The following is a 26307-nucleotide window of genomic DNA, read 5'->3' on the forward strand; positions in this document are numbered from 1 at the left end:
TCTCATTCCTCTTTATAGCTGCATAGTATTCCACAGTGTATAGGTACCACATTTCTTTTATCCAGTCTGTCATTTGTGCGCATTTGGGTTGGTTCCAAGTCTCTGCTATTGTGAATAGTGCTGCAATAAACATACGTGTGCATGTGTCTTTATAGCAGCATGATTTATAATCCTTTGGGTATATACCCGGTAATGGGATTGCCGGGTCAAATGGTATTTCTGGTTCTAAATCCTTGAGGAATTGCCACATTGTCTTCCACAATGGTTGAACTAATTTACATTCCCACCAGCAGTATAAAAGCGTTCCTATTTCTCCACAGTCTCTCCAGCATCTGTTGTTTCCTGACTTTTTAATACTTGCCATTCTAACTGGCATGAGATGGTATCTCATTGTGCTTTTGATTTGCATTTCTCTGATGATCAGTGATGTTGGGCTTCTTTTCATATGTTTGCTGGCCACGTAACTGTCTTCTTTTGAGAAATGTCTGTTCATATCCTTTGCCCACTTTTTGATGGGGTTGTTTGTTTTTTTCTTCCACATACATTTTGAAGTTGCTTCATTGTACTTATTTTACTCTTATATCCTTAAAAAATTCATGACCAATTTAAATTGTACTTTTGTGAAGACATATTTGATCAAGTGCAGGTGTTCCGATTGCTAAATGCAGGAAACAGAATGTAAATAGTGAAAGCCCAGGGTCATTTTTCTCTAACAGAGCTCTCGCCATTCCCACTTTCCTTCTGGGTAAAAAGCGACGTTCCGTGAGGCTGAGGCATGGGGAATGGGTATTTGATTCAGTGCGGCAGTGTCTCTCTCCCTCAGCACAGGAAAAGAGGAATTTTGTATGATTTTGCCTTTTATATCATAAATGTTAACTTGAAACCTCAAATAACAGGAGGTACTCTTTCAATCTCTCAATCTCGAATGTTGTCATATTATTTACAGTTAGAACAGACATAGCCATCAAACAACACTAGCATGAAACCTTCTTCCAAGTCTCATTGCAGTGAAAATCCACTCTTCCCTCCCAACTTCATTCTTTTCCGTTTGTGCATCTTACAGGGGCCAGCAGATGAAGCTTTGCAATGTCATGGAAAGGAGCATTTCTGTCAGCTCTGTTTCAAAATCCAATAGGAAGAAGTATTTTTCTTTTCTTGCTCTTTCTTCCTCTCTTGTGGTTTTGGCTTTCTAGCTTGGTTGTTGAACAGATCCAAGGGGTTCAGATGAGATGTTCTTTCCTGTCAAACAGGATCCCAAAACCTTTTGAGGTTTCTCAAGGACTTGTCTCTATAAGCCGACGAGTCTGTTCTCTTTCTTCACTGTTGCCAGAAAAGTAATTAGGCCATTTTTCTAATTATAGTAATCTTCCCCAAATGGCATATAACTTCAAATCCAAATGCCATGTAAATTGGCCAGCAACATTCTGCCATGAAGCACTTTACCAAGACCATTTGAACGCAGCAGCTTTACTTTGTGTTAAGGCAAAGTTGTCTTCTCTATCCCAGTTATGACTGGGTTTTCTTTCTCAGTGTCTTGCTCAAGAGGTTACAGTATTTTTTTGTGTGACGAGCATGGACGGTAAGTATTCCTTTCAATGGCATTTTGTGTAGAGTTGTGTCTGTGGTGGACAAATTAAACTGCTTTTGGAAAAAAATGTTTATTCTCAGTAAAGCAGAACAAGATTAAATTGTTATCATGTTGCTATATCGACCAAAATCTCTACAGATAGAATGAGTTTCTCTGTGTCACACAACACAGAACTAGATTTTTCTTTCCTAAGAATAATCCCTTGTAATTAGCTTTCTCTATTATGCTAACCAAGGAGAAATTAGGTCCTGCTGGTAAGTTCTCTGGTCTGAAATATGCTCACAGCAGGTAAATTGCTACTTTTGCTTGTTCCATTTGTCAGAACAAAGTTTTCAAATAGTATATCCTCTAGAAATTTGATTTTTCTTTGCCTGATCACTCTCCTAGTTTTTCTGGAAGGGGTTACTGGACTGGGATAAGGACATGAGGGAGAAGTTTCTAGAAAATGAAACTGGGCACTGAAATAACGAAGAGTAAGGATGAATTTCTCCAGGAAATGACGAAGTGGATTTCTCTGGGAAATGATGAAGTTATGGTGATTGAAAAGAAGGAATAAAACTGGATAGGAATTCAAGAATGAAAAATAGAGTTGGCATTTAAAGTGCAGTGATGGGGGGGAGCAGGGAGGGATAGCATTAGGAGATATACGTAATGCTAAATGACGAGTTAATGGGTGCGGCACACCAGCATGGCACATGTATACATATGTAACTAACCTGCACATTGTGCACATGTACCCTAAAACTTAAAGTATAATAATAATAAAAAAATAAAAAATTAAAAATAAATAAATAAATAAATAAAGTGCAGTGATGATATGTCACAGTTACTGAGTGGCTTGTAGATGTTGCTTAACTTCATGGCACCAACCCAGACAAGTTTATTCCTTCAGAATAGCGCCGTCAAACCATTAAAACCTGGGTGCTTATGAGCAGAAGAGAGTGCATGAAGCAAAACGCCCAAGTTATTTTTCCAGAAATTACATTTAGTAAATCAAAGGCGGTGCCTTGGAATCTGCATTTTTGCAAGCTTGCTACGTCATTCTGAGGTGGTTCTTAGCCAACACTGTTCCCTATTGCTCTGGGGATTTTAAAGGATACAGACTGGCAGATCAGCTCAGAGCCCAGTTTGAAGCCCGTTCTACCAACTGAAGTAAGACAAGTGAATAATGCCATGCAGGCATGGCATTATCAAATGCCTGAATATCAAAGGTATACACCTTAATATCAAAGGGACAGAGAGAATAAAATGTGGCCAATGTCAGGTGGGATAGATTAGAAATTTTTTTTCTTTCTAAAAGCTATTCAGGGTGGAATAATGGCCTGCTAAAATGAAAATTAGATTGTTGAGAGCCATGCCATGAAGTATTTTAAGGGGGACAATTATTGAGATTTTCAGTAGAGAATAGTAAAAGGAAGTGGAGCTATAAATGGTTTTTAAGAGAATAGGATATAAAACTGTACATTTGTGAAAAGGGTACCGTTTTACAGTTGGGAAAGGCCTTAAGCCCTATTCTTCAGAGATGTTAAAAATATTAGAATGGGGGACTGGCCTTTCTGAAAGAAAGAGGACTTTTTTTTGAAAATAAAATCTATACTATTTATTATTATTTCTGTGGATCACCACCACAATATATACATTTCTTTGGCCACTGGCTGAATTTTGTTGTATCCTCCTTAGACTTCGAGTTAATCTTTCTCCTGGATTATATACCTGAAGAGCCTTAAAAAGTCACTTAGGACAAGAATGCTCATGTCAGTGAACCATAGAGTCTAAATTTCTTGATTGTCTAGAGGTAAAAAAGAGGGCAAAGGAACCTTGGATTTATTTAAATTTGAAATGTACTTTTGCATAAAAAATAACTTTCCAACCAACATTTCTTGTAGTCTGTTTGTAGTCACGTGCAGTAAACTCTTCTGGGATAGAAATTTTTAATAAAGATTCCTTTGTTGCAATACTTTTATGTTCAGGAACACCCTTATGAGAAGCCAATTTTTTAAAGGGGCATATAAACTTGTAATAAAAATGCTACTGAATTCTAGGAACCTACTTCTTCCAATAATCCCCATATTCCCTGCTTATCATCACCCTCATTAATCAACAGAATAGTCCAGTGAGACTGGTTGTTTTTTAGTAGAATAATTGTAATTTGTAAAGGGTCAAAAGGGATATGAATATAAAAAGATTATAGAAAGTTTCTTCAGCTCTACTGTCTTAATCCCTAAATAACCTTGAAGGGCACTAAGGCAGTACACTAGGAAGAATAATTGTCAAGCTGAGATATCAGATCCCAACTTCTGGAACCTGCAAATGTTACCTTATAAAGAAAAGGAGTGATTGTAGAGGTGATTCAGCTAAAGATCTTGAGATGGGGATATTGTCCTGGTAACTGGATGTACCCTAATTCCAATTACAAGTGTCTTTATAAGAGAGAGGCAGAGGGAGATTTGCTACACAAAGAGGAGGCAATGGGACCACAGAGGCAGAGACTGGAGTCATGTGGCCACAAGTCAAGGAATGCTGGCAACCACTAGAAACTGGAAGAGAAAGGAACAATTTTTACTTGGAGCCTTTGCAGAGAACATGGCCGTGTGGTCACCTTGATTTTCACTCTGTGAAACTGATTTCAGACTTCTCGTCTCCTGAATTGTGAGAGAATACATATCTGTTGTTTTGAGACTTCAAGCTTGTGTTAATTTGTTATAGCAGCCCAAGGCAACTAATTCAGGCAGTGAATTCTTCCCAAGCACCCTTCTTTTGACTTGTAACCTGGTTTGCAGCACAACAGTCATCTGAGAAACTTCTTAACAATTTTGAATTCCTGTGGCTCATCACAGGTATACAGAGAATCAGAATTTTTAGGAATAGGATCCAAGGATCTGTATTTTCTCACAGACTGCCTAGGTGAGATTCTGCTGTGCACCAGGTTTGATAACCATTTCACTAGGATGCTCTATTAGTTTCCTATATCTGCTATAAAAAAAATCACCACAAATGTAATGGCTTAAAACAACACGAGTTTACTCTTAGGCATTTCTGGAGGTCAGAAGTTCAAAATTAGTTTCATTGGGATAACATCAAGGTGTCAGCAGGGCTGATTACTTCTGGATGTTCTGAAGGGAAGATCTGTTTTCTTGCCCTTTTCGCTTCTAATGGCTGCTTATACTCCTTGGTTTGTGGCCTCTTTTTGCCATCTTCAAAGCACATCGCTCCAGTTTCTGTTCTGTCATCACATCACCCTCTGACTCTCACTTCTGTGAACCTCTTATGAGGACCACTGTGATCACATTAAGCCCACCTAGGTCCTCCAGGATAATCTTCTCATTTTAAGATCCTTATCTTGATCACATCTGCAAAGTCCATTTTGCCATATGAAATGACATTTTCAGGTGCCTGGAATTAGGATGTGAATATATTTGGGGAGCTATTATTATTCAGTTCACCACAGACCCCATGATAACACCTCATGTAGAAACCATAGATGTAAATGAGCTTCAATAACAGGGGGTCATGCTTAATTCATGATGTATTCACCTGCCTTTTTTGTGCTTATTTTTTTTAAAAGGCATTGGAATAAAAACATTTACATATGACTATTATCTTTGATACTTTAGTGGCAGATAACAAAACATGCAAAGCTGCTGATTTCATGAAAGTATTATTATTACAACATTACAATTGTTTTATTTGATTTTATTTTTGCCTTTGCTCGAAACTCTCTCATGAACAAATTAATTTAAATGTTGAAAAAAGGGGAGTGGCCAGAAGGGAAGCTTTTCACATTCCAAATTGTCATCATTCAAATAAATACATGTTCTAAGTAAAAGCACAATTCTTGCTCTGCAAATGTAGGTTTAGGCCATACCAAACAAAAATTCACATAAATAAAAACTGAGCATTACTATGCAAATGTAATCATAAGACAAGCCCTCAAGGGCCCCTTTTCTAACAGTTTACCCCCTCTAAGCACTTCTTTATAAAACTTCTCAGGCTGTACTTTCTGTATCTTTTATTTAATATAGAATACCATAGTTGAAGTAAGTGGTAATAGACACCACAGAACATGTAAATGTAATTTCTTTACATTTTATGTTGATTCTGTAGTGATGTCTCCTTTTCTCATAACTCATGGTAATAACTTGTGCTTTTTTAAAATTAATCTTACAAAGCTATACATTTTTAATAGCTGCATCCCACAAATTCTGATATGTCTTATTATCATTTAGTTGAAAGTATTACTTATATAAATTGCTTTTTTGCTGACCCATGGATTATTTAAAAGTATATTGTTTATTTCAACCCCTATATACAATATATATCCTTAATATTTTAGAGACCTTAAATTAGTATATTTTTCATTTCCAAAATAATCCTGAAATTATAGCACATATTATTTCATTTACCGTCACCTTTCTTCTTTTGTGCTATAATGGCCATATATTTTAATGAAATTTTTTTTTTCCTGGGTATAGAGTAAGAGCTTGATGATGATTTTCTTTTAGCACTTTACAAATGTTAATATGTTGCCTTCCTACCTTCATCATTTTTACTGAAAATGATTCATCAGCCCTGGTGCTGTTAATATTTCTTTAAAAGGAGTGTGTCTTTTTCCTTTGGCCACTTTTAAAAATTTTCTTTGTTGGATGTGCCTAGGTATGCTTTTCTTTATATTTGAACTGCTTGAATCTCGTAATATGTGTTGAATTCATAGTCTGAAGATTTTCGTCAGCTTTCCAAAATTGTTATTTAGGACCTCTTTAGAGATTGCTTTTGGTCTAGTCTCTCATTCTTTTTCTGAGATTCTAATTGTGTACATTTTAGGTCTTTTCACTTGGTTTCGTATGTTTCTTGCGGTTTTTTTTCTGTATTTTTCATCCTCTTTTCTCTTTATATTTTAATCTTGATATTTTCTACTCATCTATGTTCACTATTCTTTTTCTCTGCTTTGTCTAATTCGCTGTTACATTCATCTATCCCATTCTTAGTTTGGGCTATTTTCTAGAATTAAAATTTATCTTTAAAAAATAAACTCTAGTTCTTTGGTCAAATTCTCTATCTTTGTTTGTATTTTCTTGAGCATATTAATTATTGATATTTTAAGTTTTTTCTTAATAATGTCACTATCTGGGTTACCTTTATATTGTCCACCCACTCACCCCAATTTTTAGTCTCATGATTGTTTTCTGGCTTCTTGGTAATTGTTAAATGAATGCTGGACATTTGTATAAATATTTCTAGAAGCTCTGGCTTATGCTTTATTCTTTCAGAGAGATTTTAATTTTCTTCTAGAAGGTAGTTGAAGCACAGGAAAATCACCTTGATCCAATCGAGTCCCAGTTTCAGTTTCACCTTTATCCAAGAGTTTAGTCCTTCAGTGGTATCAGCAGAAAGCCTGAGGTTTTTATCAGTGCCCTTCTTTATAGACAGACCCTATAACCCAAATTAATTTTTCCCCAGACTGCCAAAATATCTACTTTTTGACAATTTAGCAGTTTCTTTCTGATTGTTTCTTCAGCAACTTGCACTATACCATTAAGGAGTCAGCAAATAGCCAATTGCAGTGGTGCACTCCTGTAGTCCCAGCTCTCAGGAGGCTGAGGCAGGAGGAGCCCTTGAGCCCAGGAGTTTAAGGCCAGACTGGGCAACATAGTGAGAACTAGTCTTTAAAAAAATACAAATAACAAAAAGAGTCAGCAAATAATTTGAAATGGAAGTTGCACATAGAATTTTGAGGTCACTACTGCGTGGTTCTCTTTTCTTCAGTATCTTGGCCCCTCAAGTCCTGGCTGTGTTAGTATCTCTGAACTCCTATTTTTGTTTCTTCAGTTTAGAGATGCAGTGAGAAGTATTAAGCCACTCCTCTCTGTTTTGATTCTGTCCTTTCAACTGCGAAGTGTCAAATGTCCCGAAGGAACAAAGCAGTAGGCTAAGGTAGAGCTCCTCTCTATTTACTCTCTTCCCTTTAAGAGTTTGGCTCAGCCGGGCGCGGTGGCTCACGCCTGTAATCCCAGCACTTTGGGAGGCTGAGGAGGGCGGATCATGAGGTCAGGAGATTGCTACCATTTTGGTTAACACGGTGAAACCCCGTCTCTACTAAAAATACAAAAAAATTAGCTGGGCGTGTTGGTGGGCGCCTGTAGTCCCAGCTACTCGGGAGGCTGAGGCAGGAGAATGGTGGGAACCCAGGAGGCGGAGCTTGCAGTGAGCCGAGATCGAGCCACTGCACTCCAGCCTGGGCGACTGAGCGAGACTCAGTCTCATAAAAAAAAAAAAAAAAGAGTTTGGCTCTTTAGGTCTTGGTTGCTTTGGCTGCTTTCCAATGCTTTCAAGGAGCTTTTTTGTGTGTGTGTGTTGTTTTTCTTTTGTTTTTGGAGCAGATTAGTTTGGTACAAGCTGCTTTATCACAGCCACACACACACACACAAAAAAAAAAAAAAAAAAGAAAGAAAGAAAGAAAGAAAGAAAGAAACCTCCAGTTATTAGTTTTCCTAACCCGGCATTTCTTCAACTTATTTTTATAATAGGAACTTTTTTTTCTTTTGGTCATTGGATGAGCATTTCACAGAAGATCATTTAGGAAACACTACCCCAGCTGTGTCAGTCTATTTACCATTTCTCAAATGCACAAAAGTATTTTTTCTTTCATACTATTGAACTTCTTTCCTCACTGCCCAGAATGACCATGCCCATACTTCTTTTGTCTGCTGAAATCACACCAAACTCTACTTCTCTCATTAAGGATTCTGTGATTCTCTGAAGTTAAACAAAAACCATCCCAAATGCCATTAGATTCTTTGAGATGTAGGAGGTGCTTATGTTTTCTTTTTCTGGATAATGGGAGCCATGTAAATGATAATTTTTCTTTATGGGTCACCAGGAATTTCACTTTAGTAAAGTTTAATAATAAATGTATTAAGCCTATTATTTGTGTTGTTTTTAACTATTCTTGAGCTTTTATTCTGACTGGTATTTTCTCTAACTCTTATTAAGTATTTGTTTTTATATAGGTTCCTATTCATTTTTACAAATACTTTATAAAACAGACCAAGAGTAAATAATAACAATCAAACAAAACAAATTTCTTCTCAAGGCTGTTTCAATTAATTAAGTTGAACCTCATTTTCAATCATTTATGACTCATATTTTTCCACAACTAAATTGTAATTTTATTGATGGCATAATTATTTCTTTGCCTAGCACGTATACTTGGGGAACAAAACATTGTCTAGATTAATTTTGTGCTTTAGATTATTACAATTATTATTAATTTTGTGCTTTAGATTATTATAGTGGTATAAGCAGACCCTCTGGGACCCAGAGTACCTGGTTTGATTCTCACCTCTATCTCTTACTGCTTGAGATCTTGGGCAACTTGCTGAAACTCTTTTGCCTTATTTTATTCATATTTAAAATGGTCATTTGTTTGCTCTAGATTAAATAAATGGATACATATATATATAAGACACTGAGAAAAGTATCTGGCACATAGGAACTCCTCAAAATATTACATAGGCAATTTGAAAAATTGTTATAGTCTAATATTTGAAATGGTAAATTTTGTAAAAATATTTCAAAGTGCTAGAAGTTATGAAATGGCCCTGTAGTAATGTTCAAAATTTGCTAGCTTTGCAGTCATGTAGCTGTTACTATAAAAAGTGAATAAAAATACAGTTGCATTAAGAAATACAAAAAATAATTTCTTCTAAAGCTTGTATTTTAGCTTCCTTATACTGGTGGTAACACTTTCAGAAGAAGTAATAGGATTAGAATATTAGCATGCTAACACATTATTCATCAATGATTAAGCATGCTTTTTTAAATGTATCAATGATAAGTTTAGAAACCCCCGGTAGGGTAATGCTAACTTAACTAAAAGTCATATGATCTGTGTATTACTATTGGTTATGATCACTGACATTGTTTTAATAAATAATATTAGTACGTTATGTGTGTGATTGGCCATAGTAACCTGCAGATCCTTCCTTTGCCTGAGCTTACACTTTTTTTTTCTTTTTTTTTGAGACGGAGTTTCACTCTTGTCCAGGCTGGAGTGCAATAGCGTGATCTCGGCTCACCGCAACCTCTGCCCCCCAAGTTCAAGGGATTCTCCTGCCTCAGCCTCCCAAGTAGCTGGGATTACAGGCATGTGCCACCACACCCGGCTAATTTTGTATTTTTAGTAGAGGCAGGGTTTCTCCATGTTGGTCAGGCTGGTCTCGAACTCCTGACCTCAGATGATCCACCGGCCTCGGCCTCCCAAAGTGCTGGGATAATAGGCACAAGCCACCACACCTGGCCCTGAGCTTACACTTTTGTATGAATTCTCTGAGGGAAATTTGTGCCTCAAAAGTGCAAGGTAAAATAACTTTATTATGAGCTTAATGTTGGACCTAATCTTCATTGTAGGACTCTATTAAGCAAGACTGGAGGTTTCTGTTTTCTATACCAGGTGAACCTAAAGAACAAAGCCAGACAATAGATCTTTGCCTATTTTCCTTTACTCTTATGATGACAAATTTTGAAACTTATCATCCTGGGCCAGGTGCGGTGGCTCACGCCTGTAATCTCAGCACTTTGGGAGGCCAAGGCAGGCAGATCACTTGAGGTTAGGAGTTTGAGACCAGCCTGGCCAACATGGCAAAACACCGTCTCTACTAAAAATACAAAAATTAGCCAGCCATGGTGGTGCACGCCTGTAATCCCAGCTACTCGGGAGGCTGAGGCAGGAGGATCACTTGAGCCTGGGATATGAAGGTTGCAGTACAGCTCGATTGTGCCACTGTAATTCAGCCTGGGTGACAGAGTAAGACTCTGTCTCAACAAAAGAAACTTATCATCTTAATGGAAAAGAAGACCCACTTGGAACTACCATAGAAAACAAAGACAGAGTGAGTAAAAGCATTTGACCATATGCCTAGAGCCTGGCTGGTCTAGATTGCTGGCCTGGGGTTTCCCTAAGATAGGAGTAGCCTTAGCCAGTGAGAGAGAGCGCATAAAGATTTCAAGGAAAGCAAGATGACCAGGTCTTTGGAGTAGCTTGGGCTCAACGTGTTCTGACCCCCATGTAAAGAAGAGAATTGGAAAGTGAAGCCAAACAAATAGGTGCTTAGGCCTTCTCACTGGCCTTACTGGCATTCTGGCTGCATGAGTGGAAGAACAAGAAGTGTGGGAGAGTGAGAAAAAGACATAGGCATTGTTCTGATGGTGAATGAGACCTGGGATTTGTTGTAGTCACCTGGGCTTCTAGAAGGAAAACAATCTTAAAAAAAAGTGTTGTTCTGATAAGTGTGGAAACCTAACTTAGTGTTGTCTCCACTCACTAAAGCAATGGTGAAAACACTGTCCTGAATTTGATTGGTCCAGCTTAGAATTTCAGAGGATATCTTGTTTTAGGTCTGGAATCTTTATTGTAAAGGAGTGAAAAGGGAGTGGCTATTAAAGCCAATGGATGTTTTATAATTTAAAAATGTCTTCTACGTATAGTGGAGCCCTGTTATCAAAGCCCAAATTACCTCATTGAAAAAAAAAGCTACATAAACAAAATTGATAGTAAATGCTTCCAACAATTTATTTTATCACACACACATTCACAAATGTGCACACTGGTTCATTGAGCAATATTTTGTTATATTGTCAAGCTTCTATCAATATGCATGTATTAATTGGAGTTCAATTTTTTTGAATGTCATTATTCATAGTCTGCAGTTTCTAATTTTATTTTTTAAAAAGTGGAATGAGCTCTTAAATACATTTTTAGAGTAATACGAATTCAGGATCTTTCTAACTTTTTTTTTTCTCCTAAGTTTTGTTTTACCTATGTTTAACACAATAGAAATTGTTATTCTTAATTTTTAAAATCAACTCATCTTTATCATATTTTTTAACACACTCATATTTCAATGTTTTTTCATATTTACATTGCATCATTTATAAATTTAAATTGTGTAATTATGATAAAGTAGGGTAGGTATGCAAACAAATACAGCAGATTTTTATTATCAGTCCTTTAAGGAGCAGAAGTGCTTCTCAGTTCTGAGACTCTAAGGACTCTTGGACATTTCAGAGTGAATGAGGAATGTTGATTAATGGGGTAAAACATACATACTAACAGAGCATAAACAAGAAAAAGAGTTTAATAATCTAACATTTTAGATAAGTTATTTGCAAGTGGAAGTTGATCGTGATATAATTTTCAAGTCCTTTGCAAAATCCAGTGGCATTTTGTCTACACAGATTTTCCTGAGGCACTTTCTGCACAAATGCACACAAGTACGCACCTCCTGCCCCGCAACTTTCCATATCATCTTTTAGATCTGGCAAAATACTCTCTAAGGCTAGACCAATTTTGGCTCAAACCAGGTCTGAGCTGCTCTTTGGAATTTGGAAATATTTATATCTAAATTTGAGTTGGTTACATAGTCCAAGTTGGGGGAGTATAACAGAATGCATTCAGGTCTGAGAGCCCAGTCTGTGCGCACCCTAATAGGAAAGACACAATGGCAGGAGAGCACCATTAGTGCTTGAATATGTGCGCAGATTCACCACTAGCTTTTTGAAGCTTGTCCCTCTTTTTTTGTGGTTGTCTTATATATGTAGCAACTAGCTCTTTCTGTATTTGGCTGTGATAGAAAAGATAAAAATAAAGGTAGGGTTTTTAGATGATTTTTAATGCAATCTGAAGTTAGAAGCAGAATGTTAATAAAACATGGCACAGTAGAAAGCTTTCTCAATGAATGCTTTCAGAATAAGAATTTCTGTCTCATGTAGTCACTTACTCACTTAGCAGTGCTGTCAGAGTCTGAAGCCTGTGTGGGTGGCAGCTTCCAGGGAATATGAATATACATGAGTGTGTGAAAATAGGGATATTAAAGGTAGCTAAAACCTTGAGTCATTTAGTTTTCTATTTTCAACTTGGCCCTTAGGATAAAGCTGCACAACAAATTTAGGGATACCAAGTCGAAAACAAAATAACTAGAGTGTGCTGGATATTCCTAAACTTTATTAGATCTAAGAGAGCATACAAAACATAGTGATAAAAGAGACAGCGAGTGAGCTGTGTTTTAATAATTGAATATTGAATATTAAAGAGAGACTAGCAGTGTTTTTATGGATTTTCCTTGGACTTTCCTGTGAAGTATTAAATAGTTTCCACCCTAATTTTCTTGCATTTAATAATTTGCAATCAGTTCATGCATTCATTCACTGAGTAAATATGTAAGCACCGTCTGTCTGTGATATTGCACTATCCCAAGTCATTTAAAATCTGATTAAACAGCTGAGGGGAACAGGTAATGGTAACAGAACATGAGCATGGTCTAAGCAAATATTACAGAAGAGAAGAAGTGAGTTGGCACCAAATAGTCAATATGTCTTTTTGGCTTAATGCAACCTAGCATTACAGAGAGGGAGGACTGACAGTGACAAAGTAATCCCTTTATCACTGTGTCTTGGAGTTTAAGTATTTGCTTTTCCATTAGGAATTAAAGAAGGCTAAATTTATATTTTATAGCTTACAACTTTTAGAAAGGAAACTCTCCTTGAGCACAAGCAACTATGCCTTTTATTATTTTTTTCTAGGACTAGAGTTCCTTGTACTTATGGTTTGTTGACATGTGCCTGGCCTCTTGGAGTACGTGCGGTTAGTAATATGCAGTTTAGAAGTAACAGAAACTAGCTGTGAATCAGCTTACACAACTGGAGGAAAAACAATCAGTCATGACAGCAATAATTAGAATTCATCAAATTATATTCATATTCTCTCCTGTAACTTCTTTATTCTGATAATCTCCAATGCACATTAAGAGATAATTAGAGAAGAATTGTTCCATCCAACTGACATTTAGTTACTCATAAGCCATTGAACTGCTAGAGGCTGGACTATGTTGTCTTCTACAGTAGTTCATAATTAAGATGTTATAATGCACATAGACATTGTGTATGTATCTTTAAACATGCATAGGAGTTCATACTATATATTTCATTATGCCTAGAAATTTTTCATATTAACCTACCTTTTTCCCATTAGTTTTAAACAAGGAAAAAAGAAAAGCAGGAAAGCAGTGCAAATAGACGCCCGGTTTTACCCTGTGAGTTTTGGAGAATTTAGTCTTCACCAATTGCCAGATAGAAGAGTAGAAATTGATTTTCTCTGGTAGATTTATTTAGAATCAGCCTGGAAGCAACTTCTGACTTTTATTTTGTGGATGAGAGATTCCCATGACAGTGAATTAAGTGAACTGTGAAGGTCTTGGGTGCTAAGCCGGTGTCCTGCTGCTGAGCTGAGTTTGGTTGGTATTGCAGAGTAAATTGAAGCCAGTATAACAAGTCATTTGCACAATGTTAGACTAAAAATGCCTGTAAAAATCAAAGCACTCACATAAAAAAGATTCAACTAGAGAAATAATGGGACTCAATTTTGATGATCAAGATAATCATCATAGAAGATTTTAGGAGGGCAGCACAAACGTCTCACATGATGAAGAAGGAGACTGATAGGATGGAAAGATGGCTGGATTCTCAAATAGGGGAATGAATCAAGAGAAGTAAGAACTTTGAAATGGCAGTCTACTTGAGATCGTACACATAAATGCATGTTTGTGGGAAAAGTCTACTGCTTGCGAACACATTTGTTAGTGAACCAAAAATGCCCTGTGGGTTAAAGCATTTCCCCACCCATCAGCAACTGAGGACAGCAAAGTACATGTTTAAAAAGGAAATTAAGTTCAATAGCTTCTGGTATGTTTGAATGGGAACATACATCATTTTTGCAAAGCTTCAGTGATATTCTTTAAACTGACAGCAGGTCTGGCCACATTTCCTTCAGTTTCACATAATGATTGAACTTGTGAACTCTCCTGGCTTCAGACATTTCAATGGTGTTGGCTCTTTTCAAACCTTCAGCTTGGAGGATTTCTCATAAATTTTATTTGTTTTTATTGTGAATTTTTAAAATTATTTTATCCAGTTGCTCATTGTTGGTGAAAGCAATGGAAAAAGTTACCGTTCATACTCTTGGTCTTTTTGGGTTAAATGATGTCACCCAGCACTGATCGGGGTGGGGGTGTGTGGGGAAAGCGATGGAAAGAATACTGTGAATCATACACAGGCTACGGGACCAAGAAGGTGAACGCTTGCATGTCTGGCTGTGAGTAGCTCCAAAGAGAAATTAAAATTTCATTTATTATCAAAAGAGGGACTATGTCTCTTCTGAATACATTAGAATGTGGTTTTTACTCTCATTGTGACAATCTTACCCACTAATACCCATCAAGAACACATTCATTTCTAGGAAATGTTGTTTGGAATACTTGGAAGAAAATTCTCTTTGCTTCTCCATGGAACTACCTCTTAGCTATCTGTGCAAACAAAGAATGGCTTCCCCTTCCTTTCATTTTACACCTGCATTCTATATGATAATGGGTAGTGTATGAGCATTTCAAAAAACTACCCACAATATTTCAAATTATCATTAATTGTGTAGAAGGTTTTTTTCCTCTCACTGAAGAATTTCCAACTATATATTTACATGGCCTTTAGTAATTCCAGCATTTTGGGATATGTACTTTTATCATATGTCATGCATTTTCACCATCCAGAAAATCATGTATTAGGAAGCTGTGAAAAAACCACCTTACAAACACCTACTGTACACTGAGGAATTTACATGGGCTATTTAAGTTAATATCCATAATAACTTGAAGAGGTAGACATTATTTTTATTTTAAAATGACTACATGACATTTGTCTAGTGTGTTCAACAAGAAGTTTTTAAATCAGGATTTGAATAAAGTCCTTTTCTTCCCCAAAGCGTAAGAAAAAGATGAAAATAAATAACTCATAATCTCACACCTGAAGGCAAACACTGACAGCATTTTCTTATACAACTTATACTTTTTTTAAAAGCTAAAATATGTGTCTCATCCTATTCCCCACCTCTCAGTTAGGGTCTCTGTCAGCAACAGAATTCCAATCAGACGGTTCAATTGAGAAGACCTCAATGAAGGGATGATTTGCTGAAGTGTGGATAGGGCTGCCAGAGCCAGCAGGGGGGTTGGGGTCATGAGGAAACTGAGATGGCTGCCTATTACCTCCCTAGTCTAAGAGGATCTGGCAAAAAATAATGTCATTGAAGCCCAGTGAAAGCTGGAATACTGGAGGAGGAGCTTCACACCGGGAACTGTAGTGTAGGAGGGATGCAACCACTGCCACAGCCACAGGGCAAGACTGGAAAGAAATAACCTGACCTCCAACTCTCTTTCCCTCCTCTCATTTTAGTCTCCTATTGGTCTTCTTATTGGCAGAACCTAGCTGGAAGCCAGCCTTGATGGGAGCCCAGGTGCAGGGTTAGCCTCTCAGAACACAGAGAAGGGCAAAGAATCGTGGAGGAGTGCAAATGATGAAAAGCCAACACAAGGTTTTGCTATGCATAATCGTTTTCTGTTTCAGTAAAATTAACATTTATCAATGGCTTAATAGCAGTTTGCCACCTGAATATGTCGTAATCTTTTACAATGGGATATTTAGGTCATTTGAGCATTTATTATAATAATGCTATAATAAACACCTTGTAGATAACACTTTTGTACATATCTTTTATCATGTCCTTTGAATAAATTCCTGGAAGAGGAATTGGTGTTTGAAGGTCTTTGCATTTTTGAGATGAAATATAATATAACATAATGTGACCATTAAGTATACAGACTCTTGAGGACAGATTTTCCACGTTCAAATCTTGGCTTTGCCATTTACCAGCTGTGTGGCCTTGGAAAATTAATTAACCTCTCTGAAACCCAGTTTCTTCCTCTTTAAAACTGGGCTAATAATAACATACGGCAATTTTTAAGCCTAGTTAATAAATGCAAAACATTTGTAATACTATATGACTTGTAATTACAATATAAATATGAACTATTGTTATTTGTAAGGCAACTTTTTTTTCTTTTTTGAGATGGAGTCTCACACTGTCACCCAGGTTGGAGTGCAGTGGCGCAGTCTCGGCTCACTGCAACCTCTGCTTCCTGGGTTCAGGCGATTCTCCTGCCTCAGCCTCCTGAGTAGCTGGGATTACAGGCAGGTGCCACCATACCCAGCTAATTTTTGTATCTTTAGTAGAGACAGGGTTTCACCATGTTGGCCAGGCTGGTCTTGAACTCCTGACCTCAGGTGATCCCGCCCGCCTTGGCCTCCCAAAGTGCTGGGATTACAGGCGTGAGCCACCATGCCTGGCTGACAACATATTTTGATGGGAACACTTCTACACTGCTGGTGGGAATGTAAACTAGTACGACCACTATGGAAAACTTTGTGGAGATTCCTTAAAGAACTAAAAGTAGAACTACCATTTGATTCAGCAATCCCACTACTGGGGATTTACCCAGAGGAAAATAAGTCATTATATGAAAAAGATGCACAAGCATGTTTATAGTAGCACAATTCACAATTGCAAAACCGTGGAACCAACCCAAATGCCCGTCAATCAACAAGTGGATAAAGAAACTGTGGTATATATGTACAATGGAATACTACTCATCGATAAAAAGGAATGAATCAATGGCAATTATCGCAACCTAGATGGGATTGGAGACTATTATTCTAAATGAAGTAACTCAGGAATGGAAAACCAAACATCGTATGTTCTCACTCATAAGTGGGAGCTAAGCTGTGATGATGCAAAGGCATAAGAATGGACTTTGGGGACTCAGTGGGGAAAAAGGGTGGGAAGGGGTGAGGGATAGAAGATTACAAATTGGGTTCAGTGTATACTGCTTAGGTTATGGGTGCACCAAAATATCACAAATCACCACTAAAGAACTTACTCATGTAACCAAACACCACCTGTTCCCCAAAAACCTATGGAAATAAAAAAAATTTTTTAAAAAGACAACATATTTTGAAAAACTGTTCTTCAAAAAGTTTGTACTAGTTTACATTTTCTTAAGCAGTCTTTAGGGGACACATGTCCCCATACTTTCACCATTTCTCTTAATCTTTGCCAATTTAATAGACCAGAGATAGTATCTCATTACCATTTTAATTTTTAGTTGAAATTTAATTTGGAGATGAATTTACTTCCTTTAATATGGAAAGGATTTAAAAATCATGTAATACTTTAGGGTCATTATGAACATCAATCATCATAGTACTGTGGCTGCACATGAGTGATGGCTGATAGAGTTCTGGTTTGGAAAATTGGCTGCAGTGTTTAATAGCTTAGTGACTATGTAAATAAGGTACACTAATGAATATTCATGAAATCTTTAGCCCAGCTAAATGAATGCTCTATCAAAGGGGTTAAATGAATGCAAAGATTTTCCACTATGAAACACTGGGTATATAACAGATGTACAATTCCAGTGTGGGATGGGCCCACTACTGTTTCCAAACAGCCACCACACCGCTCATGAAATCATCCTTGCACCTGCTCATGTGGTGTGCATCTGTGCTTTGTTGGCGGTGCCACTGGCATCAATGTAGGAGATGGAACTAAACGTGATTGTTTTGTATCTGTAGCTGTTAGTGCATGGTAAGATACTTCTGGTGATAATTTTATTTACGGCTTCCTCTCTTGTGACCTCATATCTCCCCTCTCAAATTAGTTATTCAAATGCATCACTATCACCATGCAGCAGGCTAAGCAATTCATCTATTCTTGAAAGAAATCTGCTGGAAACTAGAAGTAGAGGTTCCTCTTTAAAGGTTAATAATGAAATTTCAATTACTTTTCCTTAAATGTAATGGGTAGATGCTTTAGATCTGACTCAACTATGACAGGCAAGCAAGCATGTGGTGAGGTGATGACAGTGGAGAAAAGTGATGTCTTCCTCTTGCTGGCAATTTAGTAAAAATTGCTGACACACTGAGGCTATCCAATTAGGTCCTATCAGTCAATTTGTGTAGTGGCGTCTAAGGGGGAAGAAGGCTGTGGCATATACATTTTCATAGAAAAGACTGATTGACTTTTTTATTTTTTGTTTTTATTTTTAATTTAAGGATAACATTGCATGTATTTACTGTGTACAACAGATTGTTTTGAAGTATATACACATTGTGGAATGCCCAAATGTAGCTAATTAACATAGACAGTACCTGACATAGTTACTGTTTTTGTAAGGAGAATACTTTACATCCACTCTGCAGTTTTTAAGGATACAGTATGTTGCTGGGCGCGGTGGCTCACGCCTGTAATCCCAGCACTTTGGGAGGCCGAGATGGGTGGATCACCTGAAGTTAGGAGTTGGAGACCAGCCTGGCCAACTTGGTGAGACCCGGTCCGTACTAAAAATACAAAAATTAGCTGGGTGTGTTGGCAGGTTCCTGTAATCCCAGCTACTTGGGAGGCTTAGGAAGGAGAATCACTTGAACCTGGGAGGTGGAGGTTGCAATGAGCCAAGATCATGCCATTGCACTCCAGCACTCCAGCACTCCAGCCTGGGCAACAGAGCAAGACTTTGTCTCAAAAAAAAAAAAAAAAAAAAAAAAAAAAAAAAAAAAAGAAAAGAATACAATATGTTGTTGACTATAGTCAGTGTTTTGCACAATAGGTCTCTTTAACTTATTCATCCTATCTAGTTGGAATTTTGTATGGTTTTGACTAACATCTCTCCACCCCTGACCTCAACCACCTCAGCCTTTGGTAACCATTCTCCTCTCCACTTCTATGAGATCAGCTTTGTTAGATTCCACATAAATTTGAGATCATGTGGTATTTTTCTTTCTGTGCCTGGTTTATTTCACTTAAAAAATGTCTTCCAAGTTCGTCCATGTTGTCACAAATGACAGGACTTCCTTTTTTTTAATTACGGAATATAATTTCTTTGTGTGTGTATACCATGTTTTTTAAATCTATTGATCCGTCGATGAACATAGGTTGTTTCCATAGTTGGCTATTGTGAATAACACTGCAATACATAGGAGAGGGCAGCTATCTTTTTGACATACTATTGATTTCATTTCCTTTGGATATGTACCCAGTAATGGAATTCGTAGATCATATGATAGTTCTATTTTTAACATTTTGAGGAAACTACATACTGTTTTCCATAATGGATATACTAATTTACATTCCCGCCAATAGTGTGCAATATTGAGAAGATTTGCCACATCCTATCCAAGGTTTGTTATCTTTTGTCTTTTTGTTGATAGCCATTCTAACAAATGTTAGTGATATTTCATTGTGGTTTTAATTTGCATGATTAGTGATGTTGAGCATTTTTAAATATACATGTCTTGGCCATTTATGTGTCTTTTTTTTTTGAGAAAAATCTATTCAGCTCTTTTACCCGTTTTGAAATCAGTTTGAGTTCCATGTATTTTGGATATTAACCCCTTATCATATGTATAGTTTGCAACTATTTTCTCTCATTCTGTAGGTTGCCTCTTCACTCTGTTGATTGTTTTCTTTGCCATGCAGAAGTTTTTAGTTGGATAATTTTTATGATTAATTCTTTTAAAAGATTCTTTATTTAACCCAAGGTCATAAAGATATTCTCTTTTCTCTCAGATTTTTTTTTTTTTTTTTGAGACAGAGTCTCTCTCAGGCTGGAGTACGGTGGCATGCTCTCCGCTTGCTGCAACCTCCGCCTCCTGGGTTCAAGCAATTCTCGTGCCTCAGCTGCCCAGGTAGCTGGGATTAGAGGCGTCTGCCACCATGCCTGGTTATTTGTTTTGTATTTTAACAGAGATGGGATTTTGCCATGTTGGCCAGGCTGGTCTGAAATTCCTGGCCTCAAGCAATCCACCCGCCTCGGTGCCCCAAAGTGCTGGGATTACAGGCTTCTCCTAGAAGTTTTATAGTTTCAGCTTTTAAATTTAGGTTTATGATCTATTTCAAATTAGTTATTTATGTATGGTTTGAGGTAGGGTCAAGGGTCATTTTTCCCAATGTGTATATGTGATTATTCCAGTTTTATTTGTTGAAAAAACTTTTTTCCTCCATTGATTGCCTTGGTGCCATGAAAATCAGTTAAATGTATTTGTGTGAATATATTTCTTAAATTTCTATTCTGTTTTATTGCTCTATTTGCCCATCATCGTGGTTTTCAAAGTATGGTCCCCAGATCCATGGGGGTTTCTGAAATTCTTTCAGAGGGTTGTGAGGCCAAATTATTTTCATAATAATACTAAAATAAAATTTATTTTTTTCACTAAATTGATATTAGTACTGATTGTGTAAAAGCAATAATAGGTGAAATTGTTGGTGCCTTACTATGAATCAAGGCAATGGCAGCAAACTATACTTACTGCCATTGTATTCGTTACTAGAACTTTCAGTACAATGTTAAAAGACAATGGTGAGGGGGAACTTTTTGCCTTGTTTCTGATCTTAGTGTGAAAGATTCTAGTTTCTCATCAAGTATGATGTTAGCTGTTGGTTTTTTGTATGTACTCTTTATCCAGTTAAGAAAGTTCCTGTATATTCCTAGTTTGCAGAGTCTTTATCCTGAATGGGTGTTCGGTTTTGTCAAATATTTTTTTCTGCATCTATTGATATGATCATGTAATTTTTCTTCAATAGCCTGTTGGTATGATGTATTATATTACATTACATTAATTGATTTTCAGATGTTGGACCAGCCTTGCATATCTGGGATAACTCCCACTTGGTTGTGGTATGTAGTACTTTTCATACATTGTTAAATTCTATTTGCTAAGATTTTGTTGAGGATTTCTATCTCTATGTTTATTTAGCATCTATGTATTGGTCTATAGTTTTCTTTTCTTGTAGTATCTTTGGCTGGTTTTGGTATTAGGGTAATTCTGGCCTCATAGAATACATTAGAAACTATTCCGTGTGCCTCTATCCTTTGAAAAAGATTGTAGAGAATTGTCAGAATTTCTTAAGTGTTTGGTAGAACTCACCAAGGAATTCATCTAGGCCTGGTGCTTTCTGTTTTGGAAGGTTATTAACTGTTGATTCAATTTCCTTAATAGATGGGAGGCTATTCAGATAATCTGTTTCTTCTTGTGTGAGTTTTGGCAGACTGTGTCTTTCAAGAAATTGGTCCATTTCCTCTAGGTTATCAAATTTGTGGGCACAGAATTCTTCATAGTATTCCTTTGCTATCCTTTTGATGTTTATGTGATCTGTAGTGAGGTCTTCACTTTAATTTCTGATGTTAATAATTTGTGTCTTCTGTTCATTTTTCTTAGCCTGACTATAGGCTTATCAATTTTCTTGATCATTTCAAAGAGTCATCTTTTGATTTTGTTGATTTTCTCTATTGATTTCCTATCTTTGATTTTATTGATTTCCGTGCTAATTTTTATTGTTTCTTTTCTTTTGTGTACTTGGGAGTTAATTTGCTCTTCTTTTTCTAGTTTTCTAAAACCTTCTAATTGTCTACTTAGAAGGTCTAGACACTTGGAAGGTTTTAGATCTTTTTTTTCTTCCAATATATGCATTGAATACTATAAATTTCCCTCTAAGCGCTGCTGTTGCTGGATTACACAAATTTTAAAAAGTTGTATTTTCATTTTTATTCTAGAATTATTTTTAAATTAAAATTTCCATTTGTTTGCTGCTATAATATAGAAGCACAATTTACTTTTGCTTATTGACCTCATACCCTGCAATCTAGCTCTGTTTCTGACTTTGTTTGTGTGTGTGTGTGTTTATTCCTTAGCTTTTTCTATGTAAATAATCATGTTATCTCCTTATCGAGACAGTTTTACTTTCTTTTTGATCTTTATGCCTTTATTTATATATTTTTTGCCTTTTATTTAGATTGGAACTCCTTATAAGAGCTTCAGTAGTGTCCTTTTCATATTTGATGAGGTTGATAACAAGAGCTGTTATGTGGTGACGAATTTTTTGTAAGAGAAAACTCAGTGGGATCCAGAAAAAAAAGCCTTGAGGAACTTTAGGATAGGAACTGAGATTTGGTTTAGTCTGGATAAGGACTCTGACAAAAGCTACCTGAACCTTGAGGAGTTTCTAAAATTTGGAAAAGGACTCTACTCAGATCAGTCTGCTTTCTGAAAAGGGATCTATCTTGGAAAACTGCCACATTTAAGCATTTTTCTTAGGATAATATGAATACTATTGCTCTAATTGTGGCAGATTGCTTGCAAGGGATTCCACCTCCAGCACACCTTGCCTGAGCTCCTTCCCTAAACACAGTGAATGCAAGCACTCTGCCACCTTCAGCTGACTCTTCCCAGACAGCAGGTGCACATGGTGCTACCACTGGAGTTGGAGAAGGGTGAAGACTTGGAAGTCATCACGTCATCTCTCATTCACAAAAGGTGGGGGCGTGTGATATATATGCCTAAGTTAAAACATGGTCATCCGTCATAAAACATTGTTGATGTGGCAAAGGGAATCATGAGAGCAAAGCTTTCAGAGAGTTGGTTAGCGCCACTTAGGCAGAAAATCGACATTGCACTTAACTTGTATTGGCCTGAATTAGAAGAAAGAAAGATGTGACTTGAGACACTAGTTTGAAAGTCGACTGTTTTCTTTGTCACACAGAAGTCTATATTGAGCATTTGCACTGTGTTCACAATACAAGATATTGTAGGAAAAGAAGTTATACTAGCTCTGTCTTAAACAGTGATCGGAGAAATAGCTGCTTTGTACCGTTCAAAATTTCATGATGTTATTGAGATAATGTAAGCTAAGGACTGGAAGTCCTTGGGAGATGTGGTAAACACACATACAGCAGCATATACATTAAAAACCAGGAGAAAAATGTGGTGCTTTCTCAAACCAGAGTGTTTATACACAGAGGACTTTTTGAAATAAGGGGGCTAGAAATTCTTTTACTGCAATCTGCTTTCCTACTGACTTGAGATTTAGGGTCATTTATATAAGAAGTTATGTTAAAGAGATTAAGAATGAAGAATAAGTGAGCGACATTAATTTACCATCACTTACTAAGGATTACTGGTATAGTAGGAACAGACCTAGGACTTAGAGACACACAAATAAGGAAGAAATAGCCCTGTCATTAAGATACATTCATATTGGGGGAAAAAAAGGATACTTTTTCAAATAATTGTAATGAAGTTAAATGATAGTACAAATTTGAGAGATATTCATAAGGACACTGAAGTTTAGGAAGGCTTATTGTCAGATATATTTACAAATATATAGCGATATATGTATATTGTCATTAAACTTGAAGTTTAATATACATCTAATTGTAAAGTGGTTTTTGGACTCCATGATTTTCTATATTTTTTGTTGTTTTATCTATTTGGTATGTAAATTGTTTGCAAGTGAATCAGCTGAGATCTCATTTAGTAATTTAACAAATGTTTGTTGATCATCTACTACATTCTAGGCATTGTTAGGCCTTAAGAATAGAGATGATACCATATAGTTGACATCATCACAGAGATTAAAATCTAGTTAAAAGATATAGGAGTGAACAGGTAATAATGAGGCAGTGTTAACAAGTCATCTTATATTCTGGATGCACAAAAGAAGGGCAGTCCAATCTGGGTTGAGGGAAGAAGCAATCAGGAAGGGCTTCCAGGATAAAGCATTGTCTTGAAGGATAAACAAGAATTGGCCAGATGAAGGGGTTGAATGCCTGAGATTGGCATAAGAAGTTTCAAGTAGGAGTAATTGTAGCTCTATTTCTAATAGGTTGCTATGAAATAGAAAAAGAAATGATGGGATATAGTCAGAGAACAATGTTTGGATTCTTTTCTCTGGGTATTAGGAGTGGGGAAATCACATAAGGAGATTTGTATTTTAGAACATTTGCCTACTAAATAAGACTCCATTTGGGCAGAAATGTTCAACATTGCACTCATAAAAAAAGGGCTGATAAGCTATACTGGGACAAATGGTGTGTACACAGAGACACACATAGACATAGACTGAAACACATATGTGTAACCATAGTGCCTATGTCTAATGGAAACATAATATATTTATTATATGATTATTAATAATAGAAAAAGTGTTATATTATTAATAATATAACCAATTTTTAATATTGCATTGTTTTGAAAGGCTGAAGTGGAAGGATCACTTTGGCCCAGGAGTTCAAGACCAGCATGGACAATAATAGTGAGACCCCCGTCTCCACAAAAAATTTTAAAAAATCATCAAGGCATGGTGGCACATGCCTGTAGTCCCAGCTACTTGGGAGGCTGAGGTGGAAGGATCACTTGAGACCAGGAGTTGAAGCCTGCAGTGAACTATAATTGTGTCACTGCACTTCAGCCTAGGTGACAAAGCAACACCTTGTCTCTAAGAAAACAAACAAAAAACAACCTCCCCCCCACCAAAAAACCCATTACATTTTATAAGATGACATTATTCCTACTTTCCCTTTTTCTTTTTCTTTTTCACCGAAACATTTGTTAAATATTTCCAGCTAAAAGATACCCTGCTTTAGGCATGTACAGTTACATGTATGTGCATATATGTTTTCTAGACCATTTTAGGAGGAAGTATTGAGACAAAGGTAAATGCAAAATCATTAGCATTCTTGGAGTTGACTTTTGTGTTTTTATTGTTCAAGCCTATGTGAGCAAGTAAAAACCAGGTATAGGTCAAGTTCAGCTAGTAGACGAAGATAAAATTTTTTTGTTTGTGTAAAATATACCTGGTCTATAGGCCTCCCACACTGGTCATTTTTAGTTGGTGCACAAGCTTATTTAAGGAGATGATTTTCCTTTCTTGCCTCATTTTCTACATATGAGATCGCTGTGCCTTATTTTCCCCACCTATGTGACCCTTTTCTGCTTTGTCATTTTGGACCTCAAGGCAGGAAGAGATAGTAATCAGAGAAAGAATTGAAGAAGGATTTTTGTGGCATCAGAACTTTTGGAGTTGACTTGATGAGTTCCAAGTAGTGTTTGACTTTGTACTAAGCCATGGGCAGCATATTTAAAATGCTATCACATGAGCTAGAAATTGCTGAGAGGCTCAACTTGATATTGGAATGGTTTAGAATTGCCTGTTTGAATTGGTGTCTCCTGGGTGATACTTTCTTTGCTTTTCCTTTTGTTCTTACTTTTCTTTGGCTTATACACCCTCTATCCTATAATATTACAATAACCTTTACTTAGACTGAGTGAGAAGAAATTTGTTAAGCAAGGCTAACTTTTATCTCTGTTTTTATAACTATTGCTTTTTGCTTACTTTTACTGTAGAATCACACTGGTCCCTATCTAATATAGCTAAATGGAGAATAATTTCCTTTTAAGTAAACTTTAAGACATGTTGAGTTAGGAAATACAGCAATGTTGATGATGATTGGGAAAAGGGAAAAGTCTTACATATGGAAAATCTAACCAGAGCTGTGACAAAATTTTGATCTGATTGAAAGAAGAAAAGAGAAAATTGTTCCAAATAGCAACATGATAATGAACAAACCTGAAGCATAGCCTCTTGCAAGTTTCTACATTATGAATAACTTTCATCATCTTATCTTCCATTGCTTCATTTTTAAGTAATACAACAGACAGAAAACATGCAGCAGGAAGGGCTAAATACCTTTTGAGAGAATGCTATTTGCAGCCAAGTTTTGTAAGGCTCAGGCATTATAGATAGATTAGATTAGATTCAAATGTATAATTCACAGTGGCTTCTTCTAGCAACAACATCTAAATGATGAGACTCAGTTGTTGCTTCTAATAGTAAAGGCAAAGAAAGAAATAATTGGAGAAGAGGAGGAGAGAGAAAACAGTAGAATTTGCGGGAAAAAATAAGCCTTACGTATGCCTTTTTACTTATGCAAATTTGGAAAATGGAGCAGAGA

At 36.6% G+C, this 26307-nt stretch overlaps 1 long non-coding RNA gene across 1 annotated transcript in view; it reads left to right on the forward strand.

Moving 5' to 3' along the window:
* The first annotated feature begins 1183 nt into the window (after positions 1–1183).
* LOC117975392 (uncharacterized) overlaps positions 1184–26307 on the forward strand; it is a 128160-nt gene continuing 103036 nt past the window's right edge. The window contains exon 1 of the long non-coding RNA XR_008620385.2: positions 1184–1579. This is a non-coding gene — a long non-coding RNA (uncharacterized LOC117975392). The remainder of the gene's footprint in view (positions 1580–26307) is intronic.

This window comes from Pan paniscus, chromosome 10 (assembly GCF_029289425.2).
Source record: "Pan paniscus chromosome 10, NHGRI_mPanPan1-v2.0_pri, whole genome shotgun sequence".
Lineage (NCBI taxonomy): Eukaryota > Metazoa > Chordata > Mammalia > Primates > Hominidae > Pan > Pan paniscus.